We start from the raw sequence: 24,220 nt of genomic DNA, 5'->3' as shown, positions 1-24,220 counted from the left end.
GCATCTACACACCTGATCCATTGTGGTTTTCTTACTGTGGAGCAAAAGGGTGTCACTCCACGCTGGGGATGAACAGGTCGAGAGCAGCTCTGCAGTGAGAGACTTGGGGGTGCTGGTGGATGAAAAGCTGGACATGGCCCAGCAATGTTCACTGGCAGCCCAGAGAGCCAAATGTGCTTTGGGCTACACCAAAAGGAGCCCGGGCAGCAGGCCAAGGAAGGGGATTCTGCCCCTCTGCTCCCCTCTGGTGAGACCCTCCTGCAGTGCCGTGCCCAGCTGTGGGGTCCCCAGCACAGGAAGGACAGGGACCTGTTGGAGAGAGTCCAGAGGAGGCAGCTGAGATTAGAGGGATGGAGCACCTCTCCTGTGAGGAAATGCTGAGAGAGTTGGGATTGTTCAGCCTGGAAAAGAGAAGTCTTTTGGGGTGACTTAACTGTGGCCTTCCAGTACCTGAAGGGAGACTACAAGAATGATGGAGAGGGACTTTTTACAAGAACCTTTAGTGACAGGACAAAGCCTCTTCCCTGCAAAGGTGGGGAGGCTCTGGAACAGGTTGTCCAGAGAAGTTGTGGATGCCCCATCCCTGGAAGTGTCCATAGTCAGGCTAAATGGATCTCTGAGCAACCTGGTCTAGTGGGAGGAGTCCCTGCCCATGGCAGGGGTTGGAACTGGGTGGCCTTTAAGATCCCTTCCAACTCAAGCCATTCAATGATTGAAGGCTAATCAAATCCAGAAGGACTATTCAAAACTTCATCTTCAGTTTCAACTAAATTTAAGTGCTGGTCTGTAAGAGAGACAATAAAAATCTACATTTGCAGTGTGCAATGCTAAAAGCTAAAGTTAGATAAATTGGTTTGTAGTCTGCACTGTTCTGGTGAATCCAATTCATCAATATTTACAGACTAAACTAAACACTACAAATATGTACTCTTTGATCATTCCTTTGTCAGCCCAAGAACAGATGAGATGATCTAGCTACTTGGCTTGCACTCAAGCTTTTGTCTTCACCTTATAAAAATTCAGTGGGGATATGCTTGACTTGTTAGAACTAAGGGTGGTGGTGGTGAGTGGGTGTTCTGTTAGGCAGGAGGGCATTTGTGTGGGTTTTTATCTTTGTGCTTCATTTCTGGTGTGATGCAAGCAATATAAAGTTCCCAAGAATTAAGATTTTCTTTTGTACATTACAATTCTGTAGAGCTTTAATTAGAACAGATGTTTATATTCTGTCATTGATTTGTGAAAAATAGTCTAGAAATCTGGCAAAGGACCCCCAGAGCTCTTTTGTGTGTAATACCCAAATCTGAGTCATTTCACTTGGTAGACAAAGCAATGTTACAATGTCCAGTAGGCTACTGAGATCTGCTAAATATGTATCTAGTTGCTTTGAGTCAGTAATTGTTAGCTTTGGGTCAAGAAGAAAGAAGATATTCTGTGAAGTTCAGGTTAAAATATTAGAAATAATGTTCTCTATTTAAAAGCTCTTTGATCTCTTTGAAATTTACCTTGGTTTAGGAAACCTAAGCATGGTTTTGCACCACTCTAAAACCAGAGAATAGACATTGGCATTGGGAGGACATCTCAACATTCTCAGGAACCCCCCAGCAGGACTTGAGATTGGCTGACTGAGGTGGCAGAGGGCTCTGCAGCACTAGTGCGACATGAAATCCCTCTGAGGTCAGGAGCAGAGAGATGTGGAAACAAAACTGCCCACCTGTGCACTATCTGCTGCAAAGAGTCGTTGGTTCCTTTCCTTTGTTCAAATGCCACAGAATTATGTCTATAAAGGTCTGTACATGTATGGGTAGGAAAAAAATAGGAGAACAGATGTGTGCTTCACAGTTTGTAAACATAATTGGCATTTGTAGATCACTAAAAAGTAGACAAGAACATATAGGCTAAATTCCAGCAATAAAATACATCTCAGAGCAGAAATCAGATCTGCAGGTTTAGGTGCAACATAAGATGTTGTGTATGGCATTTTCATGTCTGGCAAGTAAATGAACCTCAGAATATCAGTATTGTAAGGCCCTAAATGCCCAGCCTACAGCAATTCATAGTCAGAAATTAGCAGTTCTGTTGTATAATACCAAAAAACAGAACACTAAGGAGCAGCTTCCTGCTAGCATGTATGTGACAGTGATGCAAATTTAAACCAACCAGCTCTTAAAGGAAAGTTTTACTGAAGCTTAAGATGTAAGAAATGCACTTCTAGTTTTGCTCTTTAGTTACTGGAGAGGATCTAGTCTGTTCTTTTGCAAAGACTGAGAATTATCAAAAATCTCTACAGTTTTGGAAAGCGGAGAAGAAAAGATATGGATATGAAAGCACTTAAACCTCAGGGCCAGCACAGTCAGTTCAAGGAGAACCATGCAAGTGGGATACCTTTGTTATCAAAGGTTTGTGAATTGCATTTGAAGAACAGGATTTAGATGAAGTTTCCTGGGATTCTTGTTTGACTGGTACTTGTTTTGAAGTGCTTTGGCAGTGTTTTCCACAGTTCCCATACCACAAACAAGGGGAGTTAATACCTGAGCATGTATTCTTTAGTATTTTTCTTTTGTTTCCTCTTGTGAAAAATAGATTAAATGTATCTGGCTTTAAAAATAATTTTGTGCATCCTTAAAATCACTGGTGCAAAATTATGAGAGCAGAGGTCTGTGTGTCTTGTGCGTATGAATATTTGTTCTTAATTTTGTTCTGAAAAATCTTTCTCTTCTTTCTGTTCAGACCAGCCTTAGTGCTTGTTTCTAAAATGTAATTTGGCCCTGTTATGTGCAAAGAAAAAAGTTCCTATAGCAAGCATTTACTTTGATCTTTCTTAGCAAAAAATTCCGCATGAGGAAGAGTGTCAGATGTTTAATAAGGAAGTGGGAGAAATATCTTCTATGTAACAAACCAATTTTAATCCTGTATTCTCCATAATTCAGTAATGCTTCACTTCAAAATGAGATGCTCCAACAAGAAAGGTTGTCTTTGGAAGGGCTCACCCCTGCAACCAGCACTGTGCAGTGCTTTTGGTTAAGAGACTGAAGTATTTTATCAAGCATGGATGAAGGCATTGGACTGGGAGGGGACATAAGTGTATTGGGTGATAAAAGTCTAAAATTCTTCCTGGTCTATTTCTGGTTTACCAGGAACAGTGTCCAGATCACTGAGGAGAGCACTTGGTGCATTTCAGGTGTATTTTACTTTGAACAGCTGTCTGAAAATTGGACAGCCGTGATTTAAGTTAACTGTAAGCCAGTACTTTAGCTATCCAATTTACCTTGCCAAATTGTGAGGAGTGCCTCTCTGGAGGGCAGTTCAGCCCATGTACATCTGTCTTAGCATGGGATGAGATGCCCTGTCGCTCTTCACTGTGTTCAGGGGCATTTTCTGCAGCCTAGTTTAGATTAGATTGAACATCCAACCTTTGAGAAGGTGTCCTTTAGTAGACAGCCAGCAAAGAGTGAATTTCACCCTCACTTAGGAGTGATTTACTGCAGGGGTACAGAATGGCTGTCTGGGCAGAAGTCCTGCAGGGAAGGATGTCTGACTGCTCTACCAGATTTTGAACTTCCTGCATCAACAGTGAATTACCACCTACACTAAAAATAGACCTTGTGCAAAGATGCATTGACAGCAGTGCAAAATGCATAAATGCTCTTCTCCTACGTGATGTTCTGAGGGCTAAAGTTAAAATACGTGCACTTTTGGTTACTGCAGTTTAAAAAAGCAGTAAGCTGACAATTAGGAAGAAGGAAATACATCAACACAATTGGAAGTCTAGAGCCATGATCCTGAATAAATGATATTGCTATGCTTTGAGAGAAAAGTATTGAGGGGAGAAATGGATACTTAAAAGTTTCTGCAAATTAAATTTTACCGAGATGTTCTGATCACCAGTGGGTGAGGAGAAGGGCAAAAACCCTGTAAAATGTAGCAAGTACTTGCATTTTGATGATCCTTATGGGTCCCTTCCACTTCCAGCTCTGGATATTCTATAATTATATGACATTACCTAGATATGAAGTTGGATTGCCAACTTCAGGGAATGGTCTCCAGGTAGAAAAAAATCTGTCCAGCAATGCAGAAAATACTGATGTCATCATGATGTAGAGGTAATCTCTTAATTGCCTCCAGACCCATTCCAAGCCCTCTTTTCATTAGACAGTTTATCAGCAATTAGAGATGTTTAAAGCAAAACTAAAATTTATTTCTCCATGTCTAATATTTGTTCACTAAATGAAGATGGCGATGCATTTATTTTGCCTCCAGTTTTCCCTTTCTGGCTTGCTTTGAAGCAAAATCAGATCCTGTGCTAATCAGAATTCAGATAATTGATTAATTTAAAGGGAAAAGAAAAGATGTTCTCATTAGCACCTTACCTACTTTACAGGGGGAGAAAGCCTTTGGACTTCTCCCCAGCTGTGCAGCACAGCAATCTCCGATTGTGTTTCAGGGCATCTTAGGCACTGATTGCAAATGGGAATTTCCACAATCATGGCATACAAGATTCAGAGGTATGAGTGGAACAAAGAGTTTGGTGTAACATATTTGATGTAACATGCCTAAATGTGGATTTTTTGGCTTACTTTGACAGAAGCAGTGGACCATTATCTTATGATATTAAAATAAAATGATGCAGATTGATAATGACATTGTATCTAACACAGGACTGAAAATTATTCCAACAGTCTCTATTTGTTTCATTTTATGGAAATCACTTTGTGCCTGAGTTGAGAATTGCAGTGGTATCAGCATCTTTCAAGGCATTGTCCTGACCTATTGTTGCCTTTCAAAGTTTTGCCCTTGGTTGTGAAGACAGCAAAATTAGGTTGTGGCTGTAGAAAAACTCATTTCTATATTAGTAGTAGAGATGCCAAAATTCTCTCAACATTTAAATAATTTAAAAACTATGAGTTATTATTGTGCAGCTCCACTGCTGTGTGAGATGTCAATAACAAAAAAAGGTGAGAGATTCCTGTATTGGTTGTTGTATGTTCGAGTCTGGCTCTTGCAAGATCATGTCTTCCCGTCAGATAAGTTGTTGCCTGTATGCCTCATGTGTAGGTAGAAGGCCTCAGGATAATCAGTTCATCCTTCAGAAACTGAGTGCTGCTGGTCAGATTAGGGCATACATTTAGCACATTTTAAGGGCTGAGGAAAGAGGCTGAGGAGCAAAGTAGTTAGAACTCATTACCCAGCAGGGTTTAGTTGGACATTTTAGCTCCGAGGTCTTGCCAGATAATACTCAACAATGTCTTAGGAGCCATATTGCTTGTAACAACTTCTGAAATGGGTTGCAATGATAATGTAATTATCTAGCTGTGAAGGGGCTTAAAGGTGCAGGAGGAATGAAATCATGCAGCAAAGGAACTCAAAGGAATCCACAAAACCTGTCAGCTGTGGCGTCCCTGTGAGTGTGTGATAGTTCACTGTCTTTTCTATGCATCTCTTGCAAAATCATTGTTCAAATTTCTTTGCAGCTGCTGCTTATTGGCAGTTCAGAGTTTCAGATGGCCCTTGTTTTGGTATGGAAAATTCTGTTGTAGAGTAGCTGGCTTATGGCCTTACAGCATTCTTGTTCTGTGGAAACTCCCCCTGAGGATTCCCCTGATGGGGAGACCCCTAAAAAAGTGCTGTGCCAGGATTGAGAGATGAACAAGACTTTTGGTTTTTTTGATCTTCAGATTGCTGTTTATTTTTCTCTTATCAACAGTTCAGCACACTGTCTACATACCATACTTAGTGTATGAAGAGAAAGGCACCAAAAGTCACAAGACACACAGGTTCAAAGTCTTTTAAAACTATTTTGTCCAATTAACTCTTAGAATGTATTTTATTTCTACCTCTCTACCAGTAACTAATTATTTGTCTGATTGTGGCGCTTTTTAACCGATCACTCTGTGATACCAACACTGCAGAAAAGGGAGTAGATGAAGAGCAAGAACGAGATCAGACAACACCTTAAATCTTCCATCTTGTTTTCCATCTACCTCCGTACTAAAACCCCAAAACTTTGAAGTTTTTCACCCTGTAACAAATGACAGTACTATCTATTTCACACACTCACAGATTCCAGTTCATCCCAAAGTCTTGAAAGGCCTCCATGGACGAAGGTTAAAAGCAGTGTTTCCCTGGGGATCAGGACTTCTCAGGACAGGCAGAGAAATATTCCCTGTGCCCTGGGTTCTAACATTGTTCCTCCAGATTTTCAATTTCAGTGAGAAATCCCAGTTGCTGCTGTTATGCAGAAACTTACTTAGGGTTTTTTCCAAAAATACATTTTCTGCATCGATACATGAATATATTAATACATTATATTGATGAATTGCGTAATTTAGAGTAATATTACACAGTAGCAGAAGTATTACTGAAGATGTCACATTTTTCTAAGTGATTCATTCTTCTTCATGCACAAAGGAAACTTGTTTTCACAATCATTTGTGTGACCTTGCTTGGTGGGTGCAGTTCATTGGGATGTGAACTGGCAAAATACCAAGAAAAATTAATTTTGGTCTGCAGCAATAAGGAGGCAGTATTTGGGTATTTTTCCTTCTGTACCTCCCAAAGGATGACAGCTGTATAAAAGTAAATATTCACATATTTTTGGGGGCATTTTCTTCAGAGTTGAAACAGTAAAGTGTGCTCTGCCATTTTCTGTTGAATCATGTTTGTTTGAGACTGTTCTATGTGAAAATTGTTGGAGCATTGCTATGTTTAAATTCAACTCTTGCTGTTTAATCTCAATAGTTTGCCATTTGTCTTTGTCTTTTGATTGTTAGGACGTCATCCTGCAACCAAATCAATGCAGGAAGATTTTTCTGTCTAGAAAGTTCCAGAATATGTGCAGACATATCTGCTGGGATCAGTATGATTCCAAGGACAGAATCAGACATAAATAACCTATATTTCATATATCTCATTAAAGCCTTTATTTATTTATTTATTTATTTAATAAGCTTTAAAGGCTTATTAAAGCTTTTATCTAATTAAAGCCTTTACATAGTGCCTGTACAAGTGAAAAAAATTGCAGGGCAGTGCACACTATGACTGCACATAGAGTTCCCTGTTGTCCATTGTGCTGTATCTGACTTACAGAACTACTCTGCACACAGAAAATGGGGAATTTGTGCTGCCTTCTTGTCAATTTGCTCTTTCCAAAAAATACAAGTTTGCTACATTGTGAGCTTTGCTGATCACAGGCAAAATGCCCCCAGATTTTCAATTACTTTGGCAAGGTTCATACAACCTTTTTCAAATTGTTGTGATGTTGCTAGTGGAGTACAGTATGGTCTGATGAGCAGTTGTTGTAGTAGGTTGGCCAAGTCCATCTTACAGGTGGAACCTTGCTGGTGGCAACATGCTTAGCGTGGACGCTGGAATGAATGATGCCCCCAAAGACACTTGCCCTGCTGGTGTGGCAGGTCAGCATGTGCTGGTTTAGCATAGTGTTTCAGAGGCTGAAGCAGTTTGAATGTGTGGACTCTTTATGCCTTAAACAGCATTTACATAAAAAGAACAAAACCAATTTTTCTGTCAAAAAGCTTAAAATTGCTGTGACCTCATGGCTGCTCATTAGTGGGTAATTCAGCTTTGCCTTCTCATTCCCCTGTATTTTTGCCATACATATCAAAAACCTCACAGTGGGTCAAAGTCACATAGCTGGGTATAGAATACTTCAAGTACTGTGGTCCCTGTGCTTATTGGGAAATTTATACATAAATGAACTCATGGTTGTGGTGTCGTGTATGTGTCTAATTAATAAGAGACATTATTTCTGCTAATACCTGCAACAATCAACAAAAGTTTTCTGAGGAATGATGTAATCTCTTTCTTTTCCTGTACTCAGAAATTTCCAGGAGTCTTGTAGGTGCTACTTCTGTCTTGCCATTGAATCCTGTTTCTTTTGTCTGTCACCCCCTTTCATTTGTCCTCAGATTTGAGCTAGTCCTGACTCGCACTTTTTTTTAACAAATGCTTTTTGAGAGAACAGTTCCTACACACAGAAAGTAACCTTCTCACAGCAGGAACTGGAACACCAGCTGTAGTTAGCTTTGCAATCATTGAGAATTTCATGACAACTTTCTAAGTTGTTTATTTCCTGAAAATAGTTTTAAAACAGCATTGTGGTATTCCACAACCACTGCCACTTGGAGCCTGCTAGATCAAATTTTCTCAAGTTATAGCAAAAAAAAAAAAAAAAGATACCTTTTTGTTTTTGCCTCAAATGCCAGCCCTGCATATCAACTTGAGGTTGAGAGTTCTAGCAGTGTTCATTCTGGTTCTTGCACCTCTACCAATGAAGTCAGAGGTGAGAACAATCCTCTTGTAAAGATGCATGGGCCATAGAGGAGGCTGATCTTCTAAAACTAGTGTTCCCTGTGCACAGGCATGAAAAGCAGTTAAGAGCTTATTTTTCTTACTGAGGAAGTCTTAGAGGATTTTTACTATGCTATAGCACAGTTCTGATGCATTTTTACACTAATGCTGTTTTGCTTGTAATTTCATTCTAGGTAAACAAGCAAAAATTGTTGTCTCAGACTATTTTAGCATCTTTTCTTTTTAATCTCTGAATGAATTTATTTCAACCATCTTGAAATAGCTGCTGCTTTAAAGAAAAGAGAAGCTAAAAGTACAAAAACCCAGAAAAATGAGTTGTTTCAGCCTTGTTGTGACTGTTGGGTTTTGGGGAAGGGTTTGTTTAGTGTTTGTTTGGGCATTTTTAAGAGGGAGAGAGCAAAACCTTATATTGGTGTTTAATAAAATTTATAGACTTACACCCTTCTAAGTGCTGGCAGCTCTGTAAAATGACTTCTACCTCATGTCATTCCATTTACTACTAAATTGCATGCTGTGACATGTTTTCTTCAGGCACTTTGCACCAGCCAGCAGAGCTGGAACTCTGCAGAGCTGGGATTTGAGTTCATGCTGAACTTGGAATGCAGCAAACTCCATGTGAGCATTACCAAACCCAGTGAGAAGCAGCACCATATGGTGGAACACACGGCTCTGCTGTCCCCAGGGAAGCACCATGAGGCAGAAGTGTGTCTCCTCCCTAAACAGCTGCATTTTTTCCCTCAGTGCTACACCAGTCACTGATAATCTCACTGTTTAGTGTGGTACCTGTAAAGGATGGATAAGCAAGGAAGCATGTGGCTCTGCTATGTTTTTAATCTCTTTGGGCACTGTCTTCCCCTGAGACAATGGAGAGATATCTGTTGACTCCTGAAACCTTGCTTCTGTCTCCTGCAGAGGCTGCACCCCTGGGGTACAGTGCTCTCCAGTGCTGTCCTGGAGGTGACTCCTGATGACCATTTGGATACATGAAGTGCATGCTTTGGCTCTACCTAAGCTCTGTGAGATCAGATAGAATTAGAATACTAAATGGGACAGTTCCCAGAATTGATTTAATAATCCCAGAAATATTGCAATTTTCTGTTAGTGCATATACACCCATCTTTGAGTAATAGAATGTACCTGAGATATTAGGCTGAATAAATGCAAGAAATATTAATGCCTTAAAGCCAGTCAGAGATCATCATAAGCATTTTCAGTTATTGTTACAAATTACATCTGATGCTTACAGTTCAATCTGCAGTGAAATAATGACAATTTTCAGAGCAGGGAAATTCCTCAAGAATGTTTCTTCTGAGAAAGTAATGGATTTCAAATACTAGGGTAGTTTTTATTTAATACACTGTCTTCCATTTTATCTTTTTCATTTCTCATTTATTGCTTCTAGATTTCCTGATCTAAGGTGAGCGTGCGCTGAAGCCCAGTAGTGACCTGGTGGCTTGTGGCTGTGTTTGTAGGTGTTGAATTTTCACTGCTGGTAGGTTAGCTTAAAAGCCTGTTACAAATGCCTTGGCTATCCATGCTTTAACAAGATCCATTTTATTTCTGACACTTGTTGAGATACCTGACAGAGATTTTCCACAAATCTCTGTCAAGCTGCCAAACTTGTGTATTCCTGCCCATTCTGAGGGCATGCAATAAATGGTGTGAGTCACTTGAAGCTACAGAGCCCAGCCTCTGTTTAGGCATCTTAAGCAGAAAAAACGCTCTGTTGTTAATAACTGATTCATAATTGATTTTTCTTTTAAAGCTACTTCCTTATTTTTGCAGCTTGCACCAAAAACTGGTAACTAACACAATAAGTTTTTTGTGTTGTTAGCATCCATCCTCCCAGCTGTGTAAGAACATTGGACTATTGATTTTTATCCCTTCTGCCCTCTTTCATGTGGTTTTTATTAGACCCACAGCTAAGCCCTCAATCAAATATAATAATCCATCTGCAAATTCTAACTTAGGCTTTAAAACAATCCTTGGAGAAGAATGACTTCTGTATTATACTAAAGTATCCATAAAAACTCTCCCTATGGTGGGCCTTTTATGTGTGAATAAAGATTTATTTTGCATCTAGATTGAACACAATCTCGAATCCTTGTACTTGTGTGGAGTGTTGTTGTTGAAGAGGGTTTTTTTGCTCTTGAAAAATAGTAGCAAGGTGTTACTGAAGTAGTTGTATTGTTCAGAAGGAAAAACATCTTCTTTAGTAGTCCTTAACATTGAAGGAAAACTGTAGGTATACTGTTCCATTACCTGCAGGTTAATATGTATTCTGCAGTGAGAAGTAGTTTGCAAATAATGGCAAACGTTTTAAACTTGAATCTTCTGACTATAATGCTCTGCCAGTCCCTATGTCTATTATTTATAGTGAAGGTATCTTCTATTTAACAAATAGTTTGCATGTAAATAGTTGAAAACCAGCTTATCAGAGAATCTTAATGTTGTCCCAGTTGCTATTAACTATTACCTTTGTTTTAAAATGGTTAAAACAGTGATCCTTTTTCTAGCATGTCTGCTGAACACAGTTTAGAATGTTACATATATATATATATACATACATGCATACATGCATACATACATATATATATATGTATATATATGTATATATGTGTATATATATATGTATACATATATCCATTCACTGCTGTGTATAAACACTGCTTCAGGTACTTTTTTACTGCAGCAAAAAGCAAATTCAATCCTATATTTGCAACAACATAATCTTTAACACAGGGGCACTATTCATCACATTTGAAGTCCAACTTGTGGATATCTTATTCTTCACCCAGCATTGAGACAGGTGACAATTGGCACAGTTCTGGACAAATGGCATGTTTAAATGTTTTAAGAACTGTCAGCCTGTACCAATGTGGAAAATGAAATGCTGAAAGACTCTGGAGAGCTGCTAATAGTACATACAGAGTTTCACCTTTGCTTCACTTTATATTTTTCCAGGTCGGGAGCACCTGACAGTTTGTACCACCTGATAGTTTTTTCTGTGCCTCTGATATACAACTGGGAAGAAGGGATTGGAGAAAGTTGCTGTTGTTAACACAAACTCAGCAATATCATGGAGGGTCTGCAGATTTCTCTAGGAGTGGAATAAGCTTGGAGACTGAACTCCTGCTCTTGTAAATGGTTTGGTCACTTGAGACCACAGCAGCTTTCATAAAAGCTATGAAAAATGTCCAGAAAAATGTCCATCCCATCTGGATGTGCCAGGAGGAGAATTTACATGGGGATTTGTATATTAGTTAGAGTAGCAAAAGCAGTGTCACTCTAGTTTATTGTATTCCAACTCAGGATAAATATATCCTAGCCGAATGAGATTCTCTTTCCCATCGTTTTCTTACCCAGAGTGTTACCATTTCATCAGATGTAACAGGAGATCTGCAGGACTAGTGCAGGAAAGTGCCCTGTAAGTCAGCACATAGAGCCAAAGCAAGGGTCACCAAGACCCTCAGGGTGAAACCATCACTAGAGCCCTGATGGAAAACCATCAGTAGCCCCCAGAAAGCCTCTTAACATTATTTGACTCAAAATTCTATGAGAGAAGACTGCTGTATTGGTACATTTTTAGTGTCCACATGCCTAAAGCCCTCACAGTGTTCGCTGAGGTGTGTCAACACTATTGTGACAAGTTTAAAACAATCTTCAAAATGTGATTTGGCCAGTGTTGCATGTTAAATTAGTGACACAAATAGATGGAGAAATCAGCAGTCCTGGGTCCTATCCTCCTTCCATGAAGACATAAGGGGTATAATTTGAGCTGTGTAGTTAATATTTTGCATCAGACCAGCCATGTGATACGCTGATAGTGGCTCACCTTTCCAGTCAAGAGGAAGAGTTTCGTGCTAACCATGGAGGGTCTGTGCTCATTTTCCTTGGATGAGCATTCAGAAAAACAGAGAAAGCAGTATTTGTTAGTTAGATGGGACTCATTCAAGTTTTACAACCAAGCTGTCGCTGAAGACACTCAATAGTCTTTTTAAAAGTGCAAATATTCTTTCACCATTGGGTCAGACCAAGTTTTAGTACATGGTACTTGAAGGTCAGTATTCTTGTGGTCCCAGGTATCATGGTAGCTGCCAGAACCAGATGTTCAAGGCAGAAATGCAGAGGGAATGAACCAGGTCTGGAGAGTTCAGGACAGCAAAAGCTTTCATTACAGTGAGAGCCATTGCAAATGAGATCAGTGAATGTGGTGCTGACAGTGATTGCAGTGAATGTCCTTGTGCACAGGGCAGGACATAAATGCTGGGAAATACTTGATGGTGCATAATGTTATACCTCCCAGAAAGAGCAGGATTTCATTTCTCTTGTAAAACTGAGAAAGAAGTCATTACTTCTTTATCTTACAAATATGTGTTGGGTCTCTGCACTCCTCTGCTGTTGACAAAGGTCTCAGATATTTTGGCGTAACTACCACTAAATTGTGAGAACAACAAAAGACAAACATTAATTAGTATTCTTTTGACTGCTGTTCTGAAATAATGGAGCTGTATTCTCAGCTCCTTCTTAAGCTCCAATGGAGATGAAAAGAAGCCAATGACTATGAGGGAGGACCAAAAAAAGAGAAATGGAAGCAAGGCAGATCCAGCCAATTTCTCCACAATGCAAATTAATGCAAAATAAGCATTGAAGAGAGACCTGCATTGAACCTACTCCATCTTTGCAGATTTCCTCCATGGCTTTTGCATAGGCTCTCACTCTTTGCTTGGAGCAAGGATGTTGTCCAGTTCCTCTTACTGGGCTGGTTTGTGGAGCAGAAAGTCCCCTTGCAAAGTAGCAGGAGGAACAGGGATGGCATTTTGTGCAGTGCAAGGTACCAGTGGGATTAGCAAGTGGCTGCAAGAGCACATTGTGTTGAATGAATAAGTTATACCTGCTTAAAAATGTAATGCAGACCAACATTTTTAATTTGTAAAAGCAGAGTTCAGATTCACCTCTGCCTGTGGCTGCATTAGCTTGTGTGGCTGGCACTGCCACAGCTGCTGAGGATCCCCCCAGCAAGGTGCCCGGTCTTGGCACTGGAGGGCAGTTCACACAAACTGGAATTCCACAAAGTGGAATTTCTGGCTTTTTCTTGGGGGTTTTTGTTAGAGGGACTTAGCAATCAAAGCTCACATGCTGGAAATAGATTTTTTTTGTCCAGGTTTTTCTCTTGAAAGAAGTTGGATGGACAGGAGGCAAACAGCTTTTTGGACTCTCCAGTAATGAAGACAACTTTTTCCTTGGTGATAGAGGTTAGAACAGCTGTAAATCTTTTTCATTTTCTGCAGAAATTTGGAACAAATTACAGCAGTTTTCAGCAGGCTGAAGATTGCAGGATACAATAGATTCTACTGTAATTTAATGAAGTCCAGCTAAGGCCTAGGGAAGATGTAAAGTCCACTCACTCTGGCTGTGCTACCTCTGATAATTTGTTCTTTTCCTTGATTTCTAAACCGAAAAATACTCATTTATCATGTGCAGAATGACTTTTTCTCTGCTAGTCCACCATTTTGAGGAGGAACATCAGAAAGTATAACACCTTTTAGATGCATTTCTCTTTAATTTTCCTTTAAAAAAAAAAAATCAAAACCCTTAGAAGAAATGAAAAAGTCCTCGCCTACAAATAGTATCATCTGGAGTAAAATCTAAGCCATATTCAGTCATCTCAGATTTTTACAAACAGGTAATGTCCTTAACAATGTTCCTCTCTGTATGTTTTTTCCCTAATTCCCTGAACAAATTAACCAACTAGTGGGTTGAGACTTTATTATCATTATTATTAGCAGAGCTGACTCAAGAAAAACACACATGAGTTTGACTTCATCAACACCTACATTTTACTGAAATACCACAAGACATTAATGGAGCTCTGTGTTTAGCAGGAACTCTACTTGCAAGGCATCAAAGAGGCAAATTGCCCTTATTTTGTTCTTTTTGGTCATATTTTAATCATTTGAAATCATTTTCCAAAGTCATTCCCAGGGAAGAGTTAAAGGCTTGACTACTTTATGACTACTTTTATTTTTTGAAATTCTTTAATGGATTGCCCCTTTTGAGGGTTTTGTATTTTCCTCGTGGCTGTTGAAAGGCATCAGGATTCACTCTGGCTAGAGGATGTGTGTCTTGGCTGACTGGCAGGCTGACAGGAATATTGCTCTGCTGTAGCTGCAGATGTGTTTAGGATATCATGACTTCTATGGGTCAGCCCTCCTAGTCCCAGTATCACCCTAAATATCTCCTTGAAACAAAAGAATCAGAATAGTTTGAGGACATTGAAGAGCAAACTGCCTGAAGAGGCTGAATAGCATACAAATGAATAATGAAATTACCTATTTGGCACTACTGGCATTATTTTTTAGATAATGTATTCAGGAGGAAGTAAATCAGTAAAGGGATTTAAGAAGCACAAAAGGAGATTTCAGTATAATGAATTTCATTCTCAGAGGTGATACCAAGTATCTATAGATGTTATAGGGAGGATTTTTGTGTGAAGCACAAATAGCTTACTCAGATTTTTAACTGTGTTGGATTGGTACAGCATCTGTTGAAGATGGCATTAGTGCTTTGTATTACTTTCATCATTTACCCTGTTTCTGTTGGGAAGTGAGTGTTTCCCCACCATGTAAGAAATAACAGGACTTCATTAGTCCTTTGATGGCTGCTTGAAGAAGCTGATAATTTTATAGCAGCTGAAATTATAAATCTCATTCCTCACCAAATTTGTTTCATTGAAGCAAACAGCACCAGTGTGAAATCTTCAAACTAGTATGCCCACATGTTCAGTGGTGCTGCAGAAGTTGCTGTTAATATTTCATTCAAAATGCTGTGATGTGATGTGGCCCCAGTTGCAATGGGGTGATTTCAAAGTTTCCATGTTTTAAATTGAAGTATCTACCCATGCAGAATTGGTTTGAATACAACTGTCTTATCATTGACTAATGGAGGAGGGGGAAATGTTTGCCTGACATTATTTTATTGTAGGCTAATTTCAGGTGAAGTGATAAAGCAGATTTACTTTATGAGAGTAGTCCAGTGCTTGGTTTTGAAGAAGCTCTTCAGTGACAGTCCCAGAGCTTTTGTACACAGAAGCTGATTGAACATTTTGGTTTATGCTGAACAGTTTAGGAACAGGTTTGGTTATGCCATTGTTGCCATCAGTTGTACTGAGCTAGAGTAGGAGTGTTCACATGGTCATTGCTGCTTTTACTTAATTGAAAGGAACTGAAAACATACCTTTTGATTAGACCATTATTAATCTGCAGTTTTGTTTAGGAAAAGCAACATTAATAGGCATTGAATATTAGCACTGATGTAACCATGATCTGAATAGATGCGTATGTTTATAAACACACAAAACCTTAAACTGAAATGGCTCTGCCATTTTTCCTTTTACTTACCATAAAATGAGTAAGTAACTAATGAGGGAAAACTCATGAGGTAGTTATCACACACTAATTTATACACAGCAGCTTTTCAGGGTTGATCAGGTGTCTGAAATTACCTGTGTGTTTCAGTCAGGTAGAAGTTTCCCTTGAATATTGTCTGAAAAATTTCTTAATGCTCAAGTTTTCAAACAGAGGAAAGGAGTGTTAAAAAGCTGAAAGTGTTTTATAAGATGCCCTGGGGAAACCTTCTTGTACATAACTTCTTTTGAATTTTATGTGCTGGAGCTGCTTTTTAAATTTTGTTGGTTTTGTGTTTGGTTCAGTTCTGGTGGCTGTAACCTCCTGCCTTAGCAGTGCCCTCTGTGTCTCAGGGGGAGTGGTGGCCAAAGGTGAGTTCACAGGGCACCTTGCTGTTTCCTGATAATTTATCTGAAATGTTATGGACTTATTCCAAGAATTCATCTTTTTCCTTTATGACGGTGATTGGTTTTCTGGATTTATCTCTTAATTTGTCATGCTACCAAATTTCAGTTTCTTAAAATAATCATTCTGTTGCAATGCTTCTAATTTCAGTGATTATTACAGCTCATCTGTGTAGAAAAGTAGTGGCAAAATTCCAAGCTAAGGGATCTTCAATTTAGAGTGCCAGAATTAGTACAGAATAGCATATTCCTGGTCAGTGTTACTGAGCAGAAAGCCTCTCCATTTTGGCCTCCAGAACATAAATGTGCACTGCTTCGTTGGCAACTGAGCTGTGCTTTCTTTTAATCTAGTTCTGATAGCATGGCATTTTTCCCTTGAAAAGGGAGGAGAAAGCAGCTTGCTGGAGACATGGCACAGAGCTTTTCAGCCCAACAGTGAGTTTTTACCCTGTAACACCAAAGGAGACACAGAACTGTTGTGTCAGAGATAGCCTGGATGCTCAGCATGTGAAAAAATAGCTTGAAATGTTAAATGTGAGTGAGGGGTGGACAAGTTACAATTTCTGAAAACCCATATGTTTTGAAATATATTTCATTAGAAATATTAGAAATTAGAAAATTTCCACATTAGAAATATATTTCTGCCACTTAGAGGGCAAATACATTTTTCTAAAGGAAACAACATTCTGACTTTTGGTGAAATATTGAAGAGGGCCTGTAGCTACACAAATCAACGCCCATGGTAATACAGTAGGTTGGTTTGGTCTTTGGTTCCCCTCCCCCCACCCAGATTAAACTGTGTTAAAAACCTGTCAAAATCTGGGGTTTTTTTCCCCTGGCAATTCAAATTAAAATGCATAGATGAAACTTTATTGAAGCTGAAGTAGGACTTGCATTGAAGGACAAGATTTCATTCCATAACTTAAAAGAAGCAGCAGAGAAGAATCAGCCATACAATTTTGTGTAACAATGTGATTATTACTGTGTTGGATTGCTCCAGAACACTGTATCAATATCTGAATTTTGGAGTGCCTGTCATTTATTTCTTTCAGTTAATGGCAAAGTTTAAGAGGCAGAATTCGCTTTCCTGTTGCTCTTCCCACCATCCTGCTATTTGGTATAGTTTTGACCTGCAACAAGTAATTATAGTTCTTTAAGGACATTTAGGAATTCTTCTTCCAAGTTTTGTTGTTTGCATTTCCTCCAGAATGTCAAGTATAACCTTGTGAGGATAGTTTGACATTTCTGCAGCTGCACTCCATCCCAGTATGTTTTGCTCATGACCAGACTTAGTAAATTTTCTATGTTCTTTTTCCAGAAGGAGAATAGATTTATTGGACATAATTAGTTTATTTAAATCATGGCTGCTTATCACTCTTACCTTTGTCATCACAGAAGTTGTTTGTAGTTTTTGTTATCTAAATATTTGTGGCATTCCTTTAGTAATTATACATGCCAGCATTTACAGCTGCTCTCCATTAAAACGAGCTTGACTGCTCTGCAGCTACTTTTTCATCATTTAGGAAAAATTGGCTTGTGGTTTGGAAGGAGGCTCAGCTCATTTGGCATCCTGGAGGTTTGTCATGTTTTTTGGCTGTGCCAGTGGAGAAGCGTTGGGTGTGTTAGCAAGGATGGGTCACAGGCTGGACCAAGCAGACAAAGGAGAGCTGCATTTCCACTGCTCCCTGTCCTGCTAATCATAAGTGCACCTAAAAAATGTGTACAGTACAGAGTTAAGGATGCCCAGCAAATGCAGCCAATTCTGTGAATCTCAGCTTTGTTGCAAAAGTAAATAAATCTGGCATTGTAGAGGATTAGCGGTGGAGTGTGTTGCAGTTATAAATAGGCACCAGGGTTCATGATTGTGAGCTGCATTTACACACCTTTCCTCCCAGTGACAGAAATAAATTGAAAGGTGACAGGAAGGTGATGGATGAAGAATTGATGGATGCAATGTCCTGTCTTGGCTTCTTTTTCAAAAGGGAAAGCACTGTTTTGTATTTCTGTCATGCACAGAACCAGTACCTTTCCTGAGGAATATGGAAAAGGTAGCACAGAATTCAGCTTTGTATTTGCAGTTCTGGAGCTTGGGGGTCACTCACTGCTTCATTAGTTCATGTGTAGGTGTGATAATTCAGGGGAGAAAGGAGATTAGCTTCTATTAATTACTATAAATCCCTTACAGCATCTTCTGTGGTGGAATTAATAAGCAATTAGTTGTTGCTGGAAGCTACTGAGATTTCAAATATATAAAAAAGTAATGATGAGTCAGAACTGTATCACATTAGCTTTGTATGAATGGTGAAGTTGAGGATGACCATGAAATTGTGACAGTGACAAAATCCCACCAGCCATCTAGATAACTGCCATTTCAGACTGGTGTCTGTAAGATCTGAAGCATTTTTAATTCTCCTTAATTCCTATTCAGGACCAGCGCTGAAGGGATGAGTTTGTATTCAAGGGCGTGTTTCCCGGCTGTCTGCTGGAAGGGTTTTGCTGAATGACTTATTTGGGCTAATGTAATTAAGCTTCTATCCAAGCCAAGCCCATACCTGAGTGAGTGTGCTGTGGGGCTCCTGGGCACGCTGTCCTTGCTCTCCCTGCTCACAGATGGCAGGGCAGGGCTGGGGCTGCATCCCCAAGCAGCTTTGTGCAGCACAAGCAGCAGATGACACCAGGGTCTGCTGATTGCAAAATACTTTTGACAAGAAAATTGAAAATGTTCACGTGGTGTAACACTCTGAAAGCAGAAACTCTATCTCAGGGGCACGTGCAAAATTTCAGGCTTGAGGGGATCTTTCTGCTCTCTCAAATATCTAAGGGGAGGGTATGGATAAGACAGGAACAGAGTCATCCTAGGGTTGCAATAATAATAAGGACAAAAGGCAAAAGTCACAAGTTGCAAAAAGGGAATATGCAATTAAATTTCCTGGGGAAAAGTTTCAGAACAGATTGGCCCGAGAGGTAGTGGAGCTCTGCTGACAAAGCCCAGAGCAACCTAAACTGGTGGTGATGGCACTGAGAGAAGATACGAGACCCTTCTGACCTAAATTGTAGTCTGTAGTCCTAGACTGCCTTCACAAGTCCTTGCATAGTGTGCTTTATGAAGAGGTTACTTCAAACAGGATTTGTTGGTTAGCATTGGAAGGTTTTAGTTTCAGCAGAGAGAAATCCACTGCAGGCAGATTGTGTTGTTCTGTGATGCTGTAAGCAGAGGCAGGCAGAGGATTCACTTCCAAAGCATATCTTTTCATTTTTAGAGGGACTTTTTTTTTTACCTCTCCCTTATGCATTTTGTCAGGAACATCCAGCATGAACTAGATAAGTAACTCTTACACAGGCTCAGATCTATTGTTTAAAATGAATCACAAGTGAAAAACTGTTGTTGCAGAACCACTCTGTGTAACAGTCTGGAGCAGATTGGAAAAGCTCCAACTTGCTTCTCATACTCATATATTTTCATGGTCTCTGGTGCTGTGATAGATTTTTGGTTTCTGAGATTTGAGTTTAGCTTTTAGATTTACTTGAACTGCTGGAACAATGAAATGTGGTTGTGTGGTGAGGCTGGCAGCTGAGTATGGCAGATAAAAGGCTTATCTGTCTTCTAGTGCATTGTTCAACATTTTTAAAAGTTGCTTCCAATTTCAATTGGGAACAATACAGAGAGGATTAGCTTTGTCTTAACAAATGCAACAAAACAGTACAAATTATGTGCAAAGGCATCTAGGCTGAAACTCTTACTTGTACCTCTAAGGTGCGTGCAGTGTATGGATGTTGACACACAGTTCAATTTTCTTCTTTATTCTGGCTCAAGTATCTGCTTTTTAGACTTTTAATTTCATCTTTGTCTCCTTTTCTGTTTTCATTCTCACTTTCCTTTTTCCTTTGTACAGACCATTTCCATATACCCTGTCCTAAGCTATGTCCTTACCTGCCTATCCTGCAGGTACTTCCTCCCTTTTCTTCCTTATCTCTTTTTTGTAACCTTTTTTCTGATACCTTCTCTACCATCCTTAGCATTAGTCATGCACAATCCCACTTTCATTCCTTAGTTATTGTTACAAAATTGTATATTCTCTTCTTTATGCCCTTTCTAAGCGTGGAAGGATGTGATTTTGCTTCTGCAGAAAACCCCCCAGCAGTTCATTGAAAAGGCTCTTTGCCAGCAGTAATGATCCCACAGACCCCAGGCCTCCCCCTCCAAGGCAGCACTGGAACAGAACAAGCTCATAACTGGGTGCAGCTCCTGGGGGGCTGGGGAGATTTGGGGGTCTTTGGAGCAAACTGTGAAGTTTGTGCTGTTGGGCTTTCCTGGGCTTGCCCTTGCATGCACACTCAGCAGAGTGCTGTGCTGATGCCTCTGTAGGCTTTCTCTGGTGCCTGCCCAGGGTGACCTGTCCCAGGCTTCCTTTCCAAAGCAGATTTCCTGTCACCTCTCATTAGTGTGATATAAAAAGATGTTTCTTCAGTCTTCTGTCTGCCACTGATTTATTCTGGTCAATGGCAGCCTCTTGAAAGTTTCATTGCCCAGCTTCATTTTTGCACATTAACTGAGTTCTGTAAATCACTGCTTCCCCTGCCCCCCAGTTTTTCATTATCTGATACTTTTTGCTTGGGGCAGTTATCTACATGACAGATCAGCAGCAGACCTTAAGTGAGTTATGGCTTTGACTCCTGAACTTGGTGCTTAGAAATGTGGAAGCAGAGAGGCACAATGTGTTCAGCTCCTGGTTTTCTGGCTGGTGTTACAGCCATGGTGTGGGCTGAGTCAGTGTCAGGTCTGGAGCCAATACAGTGATACTGAAAGGGGCTGGAATCCTGTTGTCAACAGTGCTTGTCCTCCTCTTTGTGAGTTATATGGCCTTGTATGCTAGAAAACTTTCTAGCTTTTGACTTGAATTTCACATATTAAAAAGGAGAAATTGAAGAAATGTTTTATTTCCCAAGTTGCCTTTCTTTTTTACAGTAAAATCAATGATGGAGTGAACACAATCTACCTGTCTTTTTCCTCTGCTGTTTGTCAATGATGCATCAAGTTACAGGGGAGGAAGTTAAGAGCAGCTCATGGTGGCATCCAGCCAACTCAGTGAGAGAGGCTGCCTGCAGAATTCTGTGGCTAATGAAATGGCCCATTTCATTGATAGGTATTGATCAGCACTGGTGTGTGTTTCTGGGGCTGATTTCACAGAAGGGGTCTTAGGGAAGGAAACAAGCTGTACACTATGGTGATTGACCTTGGTGTCCACCAAAGCCACTCTGTTGCTTCCCCTTCTCAACTGACAGGGAAGAAAATGTAACAAGAGGCTCGTGGGTCAAGATTAGGAGTGGGAGAGGTCACTCAGCAATTACAGTCATGGGCAAAGCCCACTCAACTAGGGGAAAAATTAATTCAACTTACTACCAAACAAATCAGAATAGGGTAATGAGAGATAAATCTTAAAAACACCTTCTTCCCATCTGTCTGTTCTTCAATCTTGATTTTTCTACCTCCTCCCATCCAGCAGTGCAGGGGGACAGGGAATGGGAGTTATGGTCAGTTCCTCACATGTTGTCTCTGCACTCCTTCCTCCTCAAGGGGAGAAGTCCTCACATCCTTCCTCTCCTCCAGCATGGGTCCCTCCCATGGGGACAATCCTCCATGAACTTTTCCAGTGTCAGTCCTTCCCATGGGCTACAGTTCTTTGTGAACAGCTCCAGTCTGGGTCTCTCACAAGGGGTACAGTCCTTCAGGAACAGGCTGCTCCAGCCTGTGAATCCTGTGGGTTCCCTCTGGTGTCCCCTTGGAGTCACAAGTCCCCTGCAAACCTGCTCCAGCATGGGCTTCTCTCTCCATCATTCAGATCCTTTCAAGAACCTGTTCCAGCATGCTCTTCCCATGGGGTCACAGCCTCTTTTGGGCATCCACTTGCTCTGGCATGGCATCTGTAATGTGATGGAGGTGGATCTCTGTTCCCACATGGCCCTCCATGGCTGCAAGGACCCTCACCATGGCCTGCAGGGGAAACTGCTCCGGTGTTGGGAGAACCTCCTGTGCCTCCTTCTGCACTGACCTTGGGGTCTGCAGGGCTGTTGTTCTCCCTTATTCTTACTCCTCTTTGTCAGCTGCAATTGTGCAGATTTCCCCCCTTCTTAACTGTGTGATCCCAGAGGTGCAGCCACTGTTTGGGGCTGGCTGGCATTGACTCCACTAGACACAGGGAAAGCTTCTCACAGAAGCCACCCCTGTAGCCCCCTGCTACCAAAACATGGCTGTGCAAGCCCAGTACACACCCAGTACACCTTGGGTTTGCATCTTGGGCTTGTGCAGACTGTGCTGGAAGGGCTGAAGCAGCGTAAGAAGTTGTGAGACAAGGAGGAGCTAAATGCAGGTCTGTTATGGTGGGCAGTGACAACTCCTAATGTTCATATCAAGTCAAGTGCTGAGGACAAGGAGAGAAATCATGGCAGAGAAGAAGGTGCAGGGCAAGCAAGTGACCCTTGTGTCCTTGAAAGGAAAGAGCTGAGGAAAAGCAGTGGCACCAAGTGTCTCAATACTGTTAGGTCTGTATTGCTGTAAGTAACTGGCAGGAATGCTGCTTTTCTGTGCTTGGAATCAGTAGAATGCAAGCTCACTGTACTGCAGGACTGTAGTGCATGCCATCACCCTTAAAACATTTCATTGAGAAGTCCTTTGTCCCCATCTCAATTGTGTCTTGCCCATGAGATACAAGTGCAAGGTCATAAGGGTTGTTCCATAGTCCTGTGCCTAACAGAGGAGATGAGCCTTGTAGAAATTGTTCTTTCTTTGTAGAAAAGCTACTAAAACATGTATTGACAGTGTGCAAGCAGCACATTGAGTGTCTTCCTAGACAAGGGGCTGGGCATCTTCGTCCTCTAAAGAGTCTCAAACTGCAGAAGCTACAGATAAGGGGAGTTCACAGAGTTACTCATTTATGACAGAATTCAGCAAGTTATTGGGTAAAATAGAACAAGGCCACACTATATTCAAGGTATTGAATCCAATTTATACAGCTGATAAAGGTAAAAAAAAAAAAATAGAACCTCATAGGAAATAAAGACCTCACTGTAGCACCTAACTAATAAATCTATTCTGAGAGAAAGAGCAGGAGCCACAGGAGTTTTGTTGCTGAGAGCCACTGGATTTTGGACGTGGAAATTAGTGGGATTCTGCTCACGCTGCTATCGAGTGACAAGAATCTGCCTTTCATGTAGGTAAAATAAGGCCGTGCTTTGTAGTATTTCTGTGTAATGATGGGCTCCCTGCTTCTCTTTACTCTGCTGTATTTGAACTGGTTATAATTAGCAGTGGCACACATTTGGCAGGCAGTGGTGGGCAGGTGGCCATGCCACTTAGCAGAGCTGCAGCTTAGGAAGAGTGAGTGCTGGCCCAGCCCCGCTCTCAGCTCAGGTGTAGCAGCTGACCCTGCTGAAACCCTGGCCCCCCCAGCTTCTGGTTTTTGTGTGTGAATTCTACTGCTGAGCCAGACTTCATATCTTTTTTTATAGTATTTGACAATGGCTTTCCAGCAACATTCAGCACATCTGTCTATTTGGGAAAAATCAGACTTTGGGAAGAAAATAGCTGTGTCATGATGTACAGAGGAGTTTATCAGCTGGTCTGGTACTATTTTCATTTTGTCTGTCATTAACTCCATTACTTCTTGTTGCCATGCAGTTTTATTAAAGGGTGATAAAGAACATTATCATTTCTTAAATCCAGTACCAGTCAAATTTGAATAAACTGTAGTTAATTATACATTCACTTGGAAACCTGATGTGATGTTAAACAGAATTACATAGTTCCCCTTCCTCTGTTGTTGTTAAGAGTTTTTCCTACTCATCTGGTATTCCCAAAGAACAGTGTCTCATTTTTCTGTTGTTTTAACTTTCCAAAGTAACTCCCTTGTACTTTCAGAGTGGTGATTCAAAATAAAGGCTAAAATTTCAGGAATTATTTCAAATGTCTGAGGCAGTCCCTGTCTATCTTTTCCCCTTACTTGAGAAAGCATTGAATGTAAATTATAATAATAAATGTTAAAGGGGAAAATGTCACAAAAGAACTAATTTGGTCACAAATTAAGACAT

General features: G+C 40.5%; 1 protein-coding gene across 2 annotated transcripts in view; it reads left to right on the top strand.

The window, feature by feature from the left end:
* The window catches only part of HHAT (hedgehog acyltransferase), a 146,949-nt gene that overhangs the window by 90,322 nt on the left and 32,407 nt on the right, over positions 1-24,220 (top strand). The gene's annotated exons all lie outside the window — the stretch shown is intronic.

The sequence above is a fragment of the Melospiza georgiana genome, chromosome 3 (assembly GCF_028018845.1).
Source record: "Melospiza georgiana isolate bMelGeo1 chromosome 3, bMelGeo1.pri, whole genome shotgun sequence".
Taxonomy (NCBI): Eukaryota; Metazoa; Chordata; class Aves; order Passeriformes; family Passerellidae; genus Melospiza; species Melospiza georgiana.
The sequence above is the reverse complement of the archived record's forward strand: the minus strand, read 5'-3'. Positions and strand labels throughout refer to the sequence as shown.